Source organism: Phlebotomus papatasi, chromosome 2 (assembly GCF_024763615.1).
Source record: "Phlebotomus papatasi isolate M1 chromosome 2, Ppap_2.1, whole genome shotgun sequence".
NCBI lineage: Eukaryota > Metazoa > Arthropoda > Insecta > Diptera > Psychodidae > Phlebotomus > Phlebotomus papatasi.
The window spans coordinates 86,011,408-86,025,525 of NC_077223.1; the positions used below are offsets into that span (position 1 = coordinate 86,011,408).

General features: G+C 32.7%; 1 long non-coding RNA gene across 1 annotated transcript in view; it reads left to right on the forward strand.

Moving 5' to 3' along the window:
* LOC129804849 (uncharacterized) overlaps window positions 1-14,118 on the forward strand; it is a 64,371-nt gene that overhangs the window by 955 nt on the left and 49,298 nt on the right. The gene's annotated exons all lie outside the window — the stretch shown is intronic.

The following is a 14,118-nucleotide window of genomic DNA, read 5'->3' on the forward strand; positions in this document are numbered from 1 at the left end:
ATTGAAATATGCAGATAATCACAAGAAGCACATGAAACCTCGATAAAAAGCATCTCCCATAGGATTTTTGTAGAAATTCTCTCAATTCTGCTATCAAACCATTATCTGATAAAGTCTGTTAGACAAAGGCGATATCCCTTTAGCAACACACAAAATAGAATGATTCTCGGAACAGTTCAAAACCATTTTTGGTGATTGTTTCTCGAGAAAATTTACATAACGTGGCAAGAAAAACATGTGGTGTTTTTCTTAAGAAATGTTTTCCTATAGAATACTGCAAAATGTTGGGATGCTTAATAAAGATGTCTTATGAGTTTCATATATTTATTGCTATTTATTAAAAATATTTTTTGATCCTTAAAATTGTTTCAAAATTATAGTGAAACTTAGAGTTCAAAGATTCTAAATTTATTATGTAGGAGAAACTGGGGCACCGTCGACTAGGGGGCACTGATTTGCATTTCTAAACTACTTGGACTACGAAGATCATTTCTTCATAGTCGTGACTTTGTCCTCTGATCCGTAAGCTTTTTCTTCAATTCTAGCAAGGATGGTCTTCCCCGATCGGACATAATGCGGATCGGTAAAATACCATCCTCAAGCACTAGAATTAAAGAAAAGCATACGAATAGCAGGGAAGAATGTTCCCCCCAGAAGCAAAAGCTACCCGTATCTACGATACCCAAGGAGCATTTGTCGCTATAAATGAGTAGAGATGTCTAACATCTATACGAAAACGATGACGAAGACTTTACAAATTTCTTCTATATACCAGTATAAAAGAGGTCCATATTCGGGTGAATAGGGAATTTTTACATACGAAATATAACAATTTTTCATATTAGACATAATCACGTCATCCGGTACGGTAAAATGTATCGATTATCACTTAATAAAATAGAATCACTCTGTAATACCAATTTTATAACTATCGACTGAAGAACTGTCATTTCTTTTGCATTTTTCTTTAAGACTTTCTCAAATATTTTACTCGAATAAATATTCATTTATCTTTGACAATTCAGTCACATTTTCTGTGCCTCGTGCACTTTTATTGCGTATGAAAGTTTAATGCAATGACTGTTCTCCGTCAGAGGATACAATATTAGTGAACAAAATTTCATTCCCGACTTGAAATTCTCAAGGGACAGCTAAGAAATTAAAGAAAACAAAATTGAATGAATTTATTGCTTTTTCCATTACGTCATTCAAAAAACTTATGGTTTTCAGATTTTTACAGCATGTTTTGATAGAATACAGCCCTTTTAATGCTATTCTGGACAAATATCGTTGCACTGTAACGTTTTGTGAATAATTTCTCCATTAATTTGGGTTTGGCAGCGCCAATTTTCTGTATTTTTCCACGCCATAATATTTTCTTTGTTCCGAAAAAATAAAATCAAGATATTATAACCCGAATAAGTAAGATAAGTAGACAATAACACATTTTTATATATTTTAGTGATTATATTTATAAAATGTTGTTCATTATATTAACATTGTATATTTCTTACATCAATAATATCACTACACAATAAAAAATGTCATAGCACTGAAATTTTATGCGTTTCGTGAACTTTTTCTGCATTTTGGATACTCCTTCTGCAATTTGGTTTCACAACAGAAGACCAGGAAGTTGTCCTAACGCTTGTAGTTTCGCTACAATGCAATTAAAGAAGAAAAATGTTAGCTTTCACAAACAAAGTATTAATTCACTATTTTTTTCATCATTTACACTTACTTTGCAAAATTTAATGTCTTCCATCTATGTACTAGACTCTAATGTAGACCCCGGCGCCCTTCAGGACTCTTACTTATATTAGACATCACTTTTTTCACTAATTTTCACTGGGAGATGAACATCTGCTTAGTAAACTAAGCAGAATTTGACAATCTGGCAGCGTCATACAAAAAGGACACAAGTTGCATACAACTTGTCTTTTTTACGGAACAAATGTAACTAAAAAATACTAAAACATGATGTTCATACAATTTCACGACATTATTTGAACATAAAAGCAATAATATATAAGATAAATATACTTTCGATATTTTTGACATAGATTTATACATTTTCACTCAAAAATAGATTATATTTTAACTTGTTTACGGATATAAAAACATTTAGTAGTAATTTTAAAGGGAAATACCCATACCTTAACAGGAATTTATCAAATAAAATGTATTATACTTATTAATAGAAAATAACTGATATTTTATACGTATTTTTAATTTTAAGTTAAGTTATTTTTCTGGCATACAAAGCACATAATTTTCAGATAATATACTTCCATCATGTTCATACATTATATTTTTTAGTAATAGCTCGTTTACGTTGAAAATGTGTTGGTTACATTTAAGACATACATTATTTGGATATCAAATGCCTCTTGGGTAGTTTTTAACCTGTTTAATTCAGGACAGGGAGATCCGTGAAACATTTGGTAAGAGCGTTCGGCTCTGGAACGGTTTTACTCCTAACTCGATTGTCACAGTTGTGAGTTCGGCTCCCGCTCAGTGCTTCGGTTTTATAACTGGTTTATAACCGGTATATAACCGGAATCGGTTTTATAACCGATTCACAATCGATTTGAACCGATTTAGAAATCACTCAAAACAGTGCCCAAAATACCTTAGGAATGGGGTAAAGTAATACAAGTTGGACAATTCACCGGTACAAGTTGGACATGGCTTTTTTTCTTGACAAATACAGTAAAAAATTTGTTTTTAAGCACAAGGAACCAAATTATGAAACTAAAACATTAAAAATATACAAATAAAAATGAAGTACTAAATTTATCAAGAAAAAAAAGCCCTGTCCAACTTATACCATTGTCCAACTTGTACCACTTTACCCTAATATAATTGAATTTTGGAAAAAAAAAATTTTTTTGTTATAAAATTAGTGGTGGTCTAAATAGAGGGGGGCGGGTAATGCGACACATAGCCTCTTCTCCTTAATTCCTATGTTTACCTCCAAGCGGGCTAGATGCCTGTTTAGCATCGATACACTCAGGTGAGTGATAGAAGATTGGTTAACGAACCCCAGTGGGAAGTCACGAACCTGAAACTAACATACAAGGAATTTGGTCCTTCTAGAGAGCATTTAGTGAGGGGTTAACAACGCCTCCCCGTATGAGCAAGATTGTTACGAAAGCTCGTAAGGATCCTCCGACAGAACGGAGTTTTTCGACAGCGATATATGCTGCATTTCTGGAGTGAGCTGACGGAGAGTTGACAGGACTGGAGGAGGTTGGTGCGAGAGGGCTTGTCCTTAAATGGGACGTAGCAAACCTAAGTGAAGTGAAGAATTTAGTCCATTACCAATTCATAACCGATTAGAATCGGTTCTGGCTTGTCAAAAATTCCAATACCTTTCCAACGAACCCAAATATGATACCATTTGGTTGAGAAAAAAAGGTGAGATTGTTAAGAATCTCACCTAATACGCTCAAAACCGAAACATTCGCCTGTATAATCTCTAAACAATATCTAAAAATGAAAAAAATCGCACAACGCGTTTTCGAGCAATACCAAACATGACTTTAGAGGAAAAAAGGAAAAATAACACTTTAACGATCCTTAAGCCGATTTATGGGTGGTTCCCGTGAAGGTTACAAGTTACTATCTCTGACTATTTGGGCCCCACGCGTAGTAACGGCCAGATATTCAGATGCACAGAAACGCCTAATCGTCTGAAACGCGAAGATATCGTCAGTTGGATCAGTAACTGTGCTAACTACATCTTCTTTTTGCCTACATTCGTTGCAAATGCTACGTAGCGGTGCGTCATTTACAACGAATGCAGACACAAAGCAAATGCAGTTAGCACAGTTGCTTATCCAACTGACGACATGTTGAGAAAATTGATCCCTATTGGGTGGAAGGTGGAAATTTTGGGAGTGAAAAAATCGATGTATACTACTTTCTCTATGGATTTCGAGCAGTACAAAAACTGAACCACTGTTCTTTTATATCCTTAGGTCCTTGTTAGATTTAAGATTGCCATCTCATAAAATTTAGGTATAATGTTTTTTTTTCTGAGTGTTATCTAAAATTCAATTCCTTCTTTGGTGACTTTCTCTTGAGTGTAAGACATCCTTCGTTTGGAAATTTTCTCATAGTCAGCTATAAATATGAGAGTTTCTCATCCGTGGGCGTATGTCCTCCTCTCACTGAAGCACCATCTGAAGAAACAAGGAGCTTTCGATGGCTTTCAAAGCAAAGTTGACACCTTTTTCATACGACAGTTGTCTGCAGAAACTTCATGGGCTATACAGAGGCAAAAAAAATCCACCATCTGCACGTCAATAATGACTTATGGGATTAACATAATTTTTCTCTCCTGGATTTCATTGCTTCACAGAGAAAATCACAGAGAAAAAAGGATTGCTACCACCACAGAAAATCCATTAATACCATTAGGATCACTTTGGCGAAGTGGATAAAAATCCAACCCAATTTCAATCCATCTGCAAAATCCCACCCACATAAACAAGAAGAGAAAAAAATTGATGAAATTCACTGTGAAAATTTCTCGGAAAAATATTTTGACTTTCAAACACTTGAGGCGTGATGTGAGTAGATATTCACATAAATAGGGAATTTATTTTCCAATTGACACACATGCCGAGGAGAGAACGGAGTCTTCATTAGTTTTCCTTTGCTCTAAGGGACCCTCGAAAATTGATGGGTGTCCCAATTTTCCTTGCAGCACATCTTATTGGATTTTCCTTCTAGATATAGAATTTCCCTGTGCTGTGCTGTTAAATTGGAATATTTTTAGATTATTGTATTACTTACGTAAATAAATGAAATATCTCTGCAAATGATGTTTTACGATATATGATGTGAATTTTGCTTCAAATGCAGAGTTTGATAAATTCACCGTAATATATTAAATTTTTTACAAAATTGTACTTCCAAACGATCTTTTCCTATTTTTGCCAATGGAAAGTAGTATAATAACTGTTATAATTTCAGTATTTAAGGACCTATCAATAGAAGGTGAATCCCTTAGTGGTTTGTTTCTAGGATTATATTGCCTTATTAACTATTATAATACCCATAGTGTGTCACGGCTAAAACTAATTAGCTAGAAATAGATTTTCGATGCTCGTAATTTGCTATATGACATACAGCGATAATAAATCAATCATTAAGACACCGTAAATTTTCGAAGTGGTAATTATATGTGTTTCCCTTAAGGAGATTTTCTGTGCTAAAAAGGAAAAATAAACTGAGGCAATAATGGTTATTTTCCTATGAAAAATGTAAATGAACATGTTTTTTAGCACTTCACTGTTCTCAAGTGCTTCTACATAACCGACGTCTCCTTGTATTGGTTCGTATCATGACTGTTTGTTGGTTTTATAACACGGTGAGGACTGAGAAAAACAGTCGAGACAGGAACCAACACAGATAACAGTCGATAATGCAGTAGCCCTTGAGAACAGAAGGTGCTAAAAAACATGTTCATTTTTCATTGGAATGGTAACATAAATCATTTTGGGAGCTTTTGTATTCTAATGGACCCGGCACACCTTTTAGATCAAGTAGATTTCATAAAATCAAAATTCACATTCCTTTTATTCTCACACGTTTTGCATGTGTCTATCTCATTCATTCACACTACATATTCGATTAAGCTAAATTGAATTTGTTCTGATGCTTAAAAGAAGAAGAAGAGTGCGAAAGAATGAGATAGACTTACACAAATCTTTTGAGAAAGAAAAGGATTCTAGTTTCGAATACATGAAATTTTCCTGATCTATAAGGTGTGCCGGAGTCATAAGTATTCTTGTTAATAGAATAATTTAAACAAACTCACCTTATGCGAAATTTTAATTCAAAAATTCGAAGCAAAGATTGCATATTCATACATCAACGACTTTTCGTGGAAATAATGTTCCTTGTTTTTATCCAAGACACTGTTGGAGAATCAAAATCCAGCTGGGAATGGAAAGAATAAGTTGGGGTTAAGGTCACTGGGGGACTCTTACTTCGAAAAGAAGATTTCGAATTAAAAAATCTTCATTAAAATCATTAAAATTTAATTTTTTACTAAATAATTTCTCGTATGTGTTTCTGTATAATCGACTTTTCTTTGCGTTGGTTCATGTCATGACTATCCCCCAGTCTTCAACGTGTTCTAAATCTATCAAACAGTCGTGACAGGAACCAATATAAAGAAAAGTCGATTACAGAGTAGCACATTGGAACAGTCATGTACTAAAAAATATTTTCAGGTGAAAGATATCTCTTTTTCATTTTTCTATGGAACAGTACCATTATGCAAAATATGCTGTTCTAAACGTTATATTATTGTAATTAAATTATAATGCCCAACGCACAATAATTTTTGTTTTGTAAACATGTTTTTGACATTTCAGTGAGAGTGAGTGAGATCTAGATCAGTCATCTCGCTAACTCTCATAGGAAATTTTGAAAACATGTTTACAAACAAAAGTTATTGTGCGTTGAACATAATCAATTTGAAAGGTTTTTCAAATTTAGTATAACCGACAAAAGTTTTTAACGTCACAGAAGTAACCATCTTCCATATGGTAAAGAGACAAGATGGTAAATCTAAAAAATAGGTTTCAAAGGTTCACGCGCAAATTGAAGGGGGTTCAAAATGATGTCACTGTATTATACCCAATAATGTGTGTAATCTTTTTGCAGTAAAGTGGCAAAATAAATTAAATCTCACCCACTTTCGTTGCCATGTCTGGCAAGATAAGATCCAGGGCAAATACACCAAGAAAGGAAATAAACTGTGGTGCTATAATTCAATTTACCACTATCAGGGAATTTATGCCTCACGAGAGACCCTGTGAGGGATACCAATGAGGAAACTAAAATGCCCCAACACCTCCCATTGGAATTCTATCCCAGGACAATAATGAGGTGACCAGAGAAGAAAATCCCGAAGCTCTCTTATTTTTTTTTTGCCTGGGCGACAGCGGAGGGTGGGAAAAGTCAAAGGCTGGAAAGAATGGGGGAAAATGGGAGAATTAATGCACTGGAAAAGGCAGATGTCGACCTGACTCTATTGATTATCGTTGCTGTTAGACACCCACAAGAAGCTTCCATCCTTGCAACTTGTTGCACCTACTTCATTCATGTTTTCCACCAACCTTTCGAGGTGAGAGCTTTTGTTAAATCATGGTTGAAAAAGCAATGCTATAAGAGGAAAATTTGTACCACGGAAAATTCTTCAAAGGGATTATTACAGGATGAAATAATAAAATTTAACTTTAAATAATTATTTAATTTAAAAAATCATTAAATTATGCAGTGTTTAATTTTTCATTAATATTATTATCTTCAATTATTTATATCACGTTTCGCTTGTACTAAAACGGAGGAATCCTAATATCATATTAATATCTCAAAATCTATAATCGTAATGCATATTTATTGCTCTCCTTTGATATCTGCAAAGTAAAACTTAAAGTATGTGCAATATAAGTAAGGAATTGAAATTCTGGGATAAGTAAATTTAGAACATTCCTGCACTAAATTATTTGTTAGACTCCAATATCTTATGAAAACAATCTTCATTGAAATTATCACAAAAAATCTTTACAATCTCAGCTTTTTCCTCATACTTTATGATGCTATTTTAATAAAAATGACCATGCGCTTTAATATGGACAAGTATTTCTGCGTTATATACTTTTCTTTGTGTTGGTTCCTGTCTTGACTGTTTTTTCCCAGTCTTCGCCATGTTCCAAAACTATCCAAAAGTCGTGACTAGAACCACCTGAATGAAAAGAACATGGAGAAAGTAAAGTGCTAAACCACATTGTCATTTTTCATTGGAATAGCCCCATTACTCAAAATGTTACTTGTTCTAAAATATCGAAAGTAAAATTTGTTGAACACATTTAAAATTTAGAACTAATGGCTATTTGTTTATAGAATAGCAAGGTTAAAATATCTAGAGAGAAAATCATAAACTACTAATAAATGTTTATTATGTCATGATTTTATCATAATTTTTCAAAAAAAAAGCACACACAATTTATTTCACAAGTAGGTTTAGTACATGGCTGTGCTAAAATATTTTAAATGAAAGCTGAAGCATAACTAATTTCGACATAAATTTTTCAGGTAAATAACCAGTATATTGATAAAAAGAAATTAAGATTTTAATTCGTATACTTTACTCAAAATGTTTCTTATTCTAATATACCAAATTATTATTTTTTGAACATATTTTTAATATTTGATACCAATGACTGTTTATTTATGGAATAGCAAAGTTAAAATATCTTAAAAGAAAAACATGAATCAGCAACAAATGTTTATTATGACATGATTTTGTCATAATTTTTCAAAAGAAAAACACAACCATACTAGATTTAGTACATACATGTGCTAAAATATTTTAAATGAAATCTAAAACATAGCTATTTCCGACGTAAATTTTTCCGGTTAATAAACCAGTATTTGGATAAAAAAAAATAACAAAAGGTTTTTAAAATAAAAGAAATAAACCGATTCAATTATAAATGTAAAGAGCATTAAAAACAGTATTATAGTTTCAACAAAAATATCTGGTTATTCAGTTTAACCTGACTGGTATTTCATATATACAGCACATGCATTGTAAAGATTATATTTCTTTTAACTTTTTTTTATTTACCATAAATTATCATTTTAATAATCGTGTCGTGTGACAATTTTACTCAAAATATTCATTTACTTAGAATATTCATTTTGACATAGTAAAATCGAGAATGTCAATGACTTCATTTTTTCTTTTTTGCATTTTTTCTAGTGATTTAAAATGAGTTGTTGTCAGTATTTTAAAATAGAATTAATAAGGTCTTTAAAAAATAAAATAAATTACATTGTTATAATTTTTGTAATATAAACCTTCTTCCTCTAACGGTTATGGCAATATTATTCTGAATTTACCGAATATTGTACATCTCAATTTTCAATCAATTTACACATATTGTACATCTTCAACAGAAGTAGAAACACCGTTTTAATTTTTTCACCAGTTGTAAGCATATTTGATAAGAAGTGAATACTTGTTTATTATGGCTTACAAAAGTTAATTTCAATTTTAATGTGAAAAATTTATACATTTTCCTCAGAAAACGTTTTAGTACATACATGTGCTAAAAAGAAAGTTTTTAATCATAGAGTTTCTGGCAATACTGAATCAGTTCCTTTCGATTATGAATTGGTATTGAAATGCTTATGAACCAATAAGTAATTTTTGTCCGTAAATAAATTGCATTACTTCTAAGCTATTTTGGGTGATCTTTTAAGTTAATTTTATAATTTGGTTGACTGTTCTAAATCGGTAAACGACAAATTTTGCGAAAGTACTTTTGAACAACTTTTTTACCAAAGAATGGGATGCCTTGCCTCCCCCTTTGCATTGAAAGCAGTACTAATTTTACTTTTGTCAAAAATTTAGTACCTGCATGTACTAAATTAATTAATTTTTCATATACTTAAAGTACATTTTTATTTATTCTTTCAATTTAAACATTTTGTGAATTTATGAAATAATTTATGAAAATTAGAATAACAGCGATCATTTCAAATTAGTACTTGTACTATTTTTTTATTAGCTCGTTTGCTGCTGTGTCTGCCTTTTAAATAAATACTTATAATTTCATATATTTCAGTCCCTATTCGCATTGAATCGAACTTCGTCAGAGCTTTTTATCTCTAACATTCCCAGCTGCATTCACCTTTTTGTGGGTATTTTACCTAAATTCTCTAATTGCTTTTGTATTTCGCAATATGTGATATCTTAAAACGATGTGCTTGTGGTGAAATTGAAAACGGAAATAGTATCTGTCCGATAAGTACTATCAGCTCATGTTACACCACTTGAACCCCCCGGCATGGCGAAAAAAAAAGACCGTATGAGAAAAACCACAAACATGGATAAAACTTTTAGTTTTTCCCGTCGCAGGAAAATTGCAGTAAAATGGAGCAAAAATGTCAGTGGATCATTTGATCAAAATTAATCTCTTCACTCTCTATTATCTTCACATCTCATTCTCTGTCAGTCTTGTAAATATTATTAATGCATAAATAATTAACGTGACATTGTAAAAGCATTTCATGAATATTTAATGGACTTTGGAATTGCTCTCGAAGTACCCGACTGTTGATGCAAAAAACCTAATAATAATTCCCTGCGATAGAATTGAGAATTGATGCTTAGAGCCCCATTGTGTTTGAATGGATTTGGTCTTCGTGCGAAAATGGGCAAATGTTTTTTGTAGGAAAACCATGTCTTTTTTTCCGCAGAATTGCAATAAAAAGTGTTTGTAGCAAAAATTGCGTCTCTTATTCATGCTTTCACCCATAAACATTCCTGTGGACAGTCATTTCGATTTATGACGAGAATTTTATTTCAATTTCCCCATGGGCGAGGGTTATATTTTCCGAGAATGTGTGGTTAGGGGGAGGATTAGGGAGAGCTTTGAGCTTAGTAACTGCATTTCTTGTGTATTTCATCCTCTCAAAATACGCAAATTATGAATATTCCGTGGGTATTAAAAATCATAGAATTTTTTAATTCCATTTAACAGCGCCATTTCCCATTGTTATTTGGCAGAATTTTCCATATTGAAAGATTTACCAGGACTTTGTAGGGATTATACTAAAACTTGGGAGTACGAAGGTGAAATGTGGAAAGGTATTGACACGGTATATGTCATAGCTTGATCTACGAAGAAATGAAACACTTAGAAAAATTCTAGATAAAAAAGAACATGAAATTACGATCTATTTTATTTTCCGTTCAAATAAAATCATAATGCAATAATTTCGGTTATATACAAATTTGATCCATTTTTGAGTTTGAGCAGTTTTACACTGAGTGAGAGAAATGCGAAAATGTCAAAATAAAATTCCGGAAATGTTAATTTTACCCTGCAGTATTGATCCGAAATCGGTGTAAATATTACCCCTTTTAGGTATATTATGGGTTAAAGTTACCCTTTTTCCGTGCTGATTTTACCCTCAAGAGGTGTAAAATTAACATTAAAAAATTCTGATATATTTTTACACCCGAAAAGTGTTAAAGTTATGACGAAATAAAGTTAATCGTAGCCTACTTTTTTTCTCAGTGTAGGAAAAGGTCTAATTACAGAAAAATGTCACATTACTTACATTTTATTACAACTGTCAACAATTTGACAAATGTGTCAATAGAAGTTCCTTGTCGAAGAGGTGTTCCTTTAACCCTAATAGAAGAAAATATAACAACTCTTTCTTAGGAATAGGTATAATAACCTAATGTTTAAATTAAACCTGATCCACAAGAGTTAATTCATTAAAAAAATGAAACAAAATATTCATGCCTTGTTTCAACGTTACAAAGAACTCGCACAAAAAATCTACACATTAATATAATATATCCAGTTATTAAATTTTTATGTTAATATGTCTTCAGTCTAACGTCAAAAAATATTAAACCAACGCACCTATTAGAAATGAAGCTGCTCTCTCAGTCCAAGATGTCACTTGTTAAAATGTGAAAGTTCACCATAACAATAATCCAAATTATATTCATGGAGTTCATAAAATCCTTGTTATTTTTCTGACACCAACAAAACACTCATTACCGAAGTTTTCAACGGTCAGGATGAAGGTGAAATTTTGATAAAATTAATAAACTTTTTGGGATCACACTGTTTAAATATCCCGGAGAATAACAAAAGACCGTGGAATACAAAGAGATTTATAATTACATCGTTGATGTCATGGAAGAGTGACCCAAATGGATGTCTGGACTTGGAAAAATGTCGTGAGATTCTTCTAATTGCTGTTTTACATGAATGTCTATGAAGGTTCTTGGTTTACCAAAAAATTTCTCTTTATGACACTGTCATTTATTATGAATGATAATTCTAAATAATGTCCCATTTCTGCCAATGAGCTTTCTTTTTTTCTTGGGTAATTAAGCTCAGTGAATAATAAGAATACCTATCAAGAGAGAAATTTTATGATTCTTATTCTAAAATTTATTATTGCATGAACTTTAAGAGAGATATGGAGAAATTGGGTATTTTTGATTAGGAGCAGCTTTTAAATAGGTTTTTTTCTCCTATTTTGAAATTGAACTGGGCGTAACCATTAAGATAATTTAGTTTCATAGACCAATTGTGAGGCATTCCATTATGTTTAGACTCAGATCGATTTCAAACTAAGGAAAAGTCCTATTTCAAAGGTGTCCCAATCCCAAGGTAGGGAAGGCTTTCAGGCTTCGTATACACTCTGGCTTCGAAATTGAAATTGTTTGACCTAAGACTAGTTCCTAAAATATACCATAGATAGTTTAGATCATTAAAGGAATATGCGAAAAATATAAAGTGTTCGAAGACAGAGTATGTACGAAACCTGAAATCCTTCCCCTAGCCCATTTTTGCCACAAATAACTCCGCAACGATTTGTCGTCGTCGTTTTACAACACTAAAAAATCTGTACTGACTCAGATAGTCCTACTTCTGATCCAACTGACGCGTCACGACTGCATTAACTTCCAATTTTTAAATTTGTTACCGGTGTGGAATCTGAACTGAAAGAGATAACGATTTCTAGTTTTCGATGAGCCCCCTCCCGCCCCTTTTTCAATTACCGATAATTTTATATTTCAGTTTTCTTTTCATTATTAGCATTAGCTTCTCTCTGAAGGTTAAACCCTCCGGTGGTATTTAAATTGACATCATAGATTTGCCTCGGAGCGGCGCTGATTTCTCCTAAAAATGTTCCTACTGTTTGCATGTGAGTTACCCATTCGGGAGGGGTATCATTAAGAGATTCAGTAGGCTGGATAGTGGATACTTCGAATGATGCCACTATCCCATTTGATGGCACCTTTAATAAAATGGTATTTTTTTAATATTACAATATTAAGAATTTATGAAATTATCTGAAGCAGTGACTATTGCATATAGGGTAAAATGAGGTAATTAGGATCTATTTAGAATTTGGGACACTTGAGAATTTCTCCCTGTTTCAGATGAGCAAAGAGAAAACAAAGATCACAAAATAGAAGAAAAAGACGATTAACAAGAAAAGGAAAAGTTTTCTTTCTTTTTAATCTCTAGTGAGAAAATCTCAAATGTCCCAAATTGTTAATGGTTCCAAATTACCTCATTTCACCCTATTTAAAAATTTCCTAATATCGTAATATAGGAAAAATGCCATTTTATTCCAGGTAGCATCAAATGGAGTAGTGACATCATTCGGTGTATCCACCTTATTAAGAGTTAGATTATGTTGGATTATTGTAGGTAGTAGATCGTTAGGAGGAACGCTGAGGGTTTTGGAGAATCCTCTAATAGACAAGGCGATCATTCACGTGATTGCCTAAAAATTTCCGCTCTTAGAGATTCGTTGATCGCATCTAAAGTATTTTTTATGACATTTATAAAGGGTCATGCGTTTCGGAATTATGCACCTGACTGTACAGTAGAGCCTCGCTAGAGTCCATATTTGGTCCCAGATTTGACGCTTGGGTCGCATTATAATCCATGCCATTTTTTAAAATTTTATCAACGACTTTTACAATTGAAATTGCTCGACGGCTTCCACTTTCTTTGCGATTGTGGTACTTGTCCTCGCTCTCTTCATTATGGATCACAATTATCACAACTACTCAATAAAGTTTTCCAAAACTATTAAAATAATTATGACAACATTGCATGTCGCGTACTAAAAAACATAACCTAACTTAAAATCAGTGTTTTGAAATCAACGGTCGATAAATTGTGGACTATAGAGCGATGGCCTATAGCGGGGTTCTACTGTACACATAGTAATGCAGGTTTGCCAAGTAATTTTTAAAATTATCTTAAGAGAGTTTGCGTGGAAAATTGCCAGGAAAACGGCGATCCTGTAATTTATTCGAGTGAAATCTCCTGCACGTATGCAAAATTTCTGGATGCATAATGCCATTTCGCGATATTTTCTTCGGTCCCGTAAATGTGCATAATCCCGTGACTGCCTATACTGAAATGCAAAACCGGTAAAGGTTATGTATTACGTAGCTCTTCGAACTTTAAGTAAATTTTATTGCGAAATAATCACGTTTTGGTTACGTTAAATCTTAAAATTGCCAGGAAATTT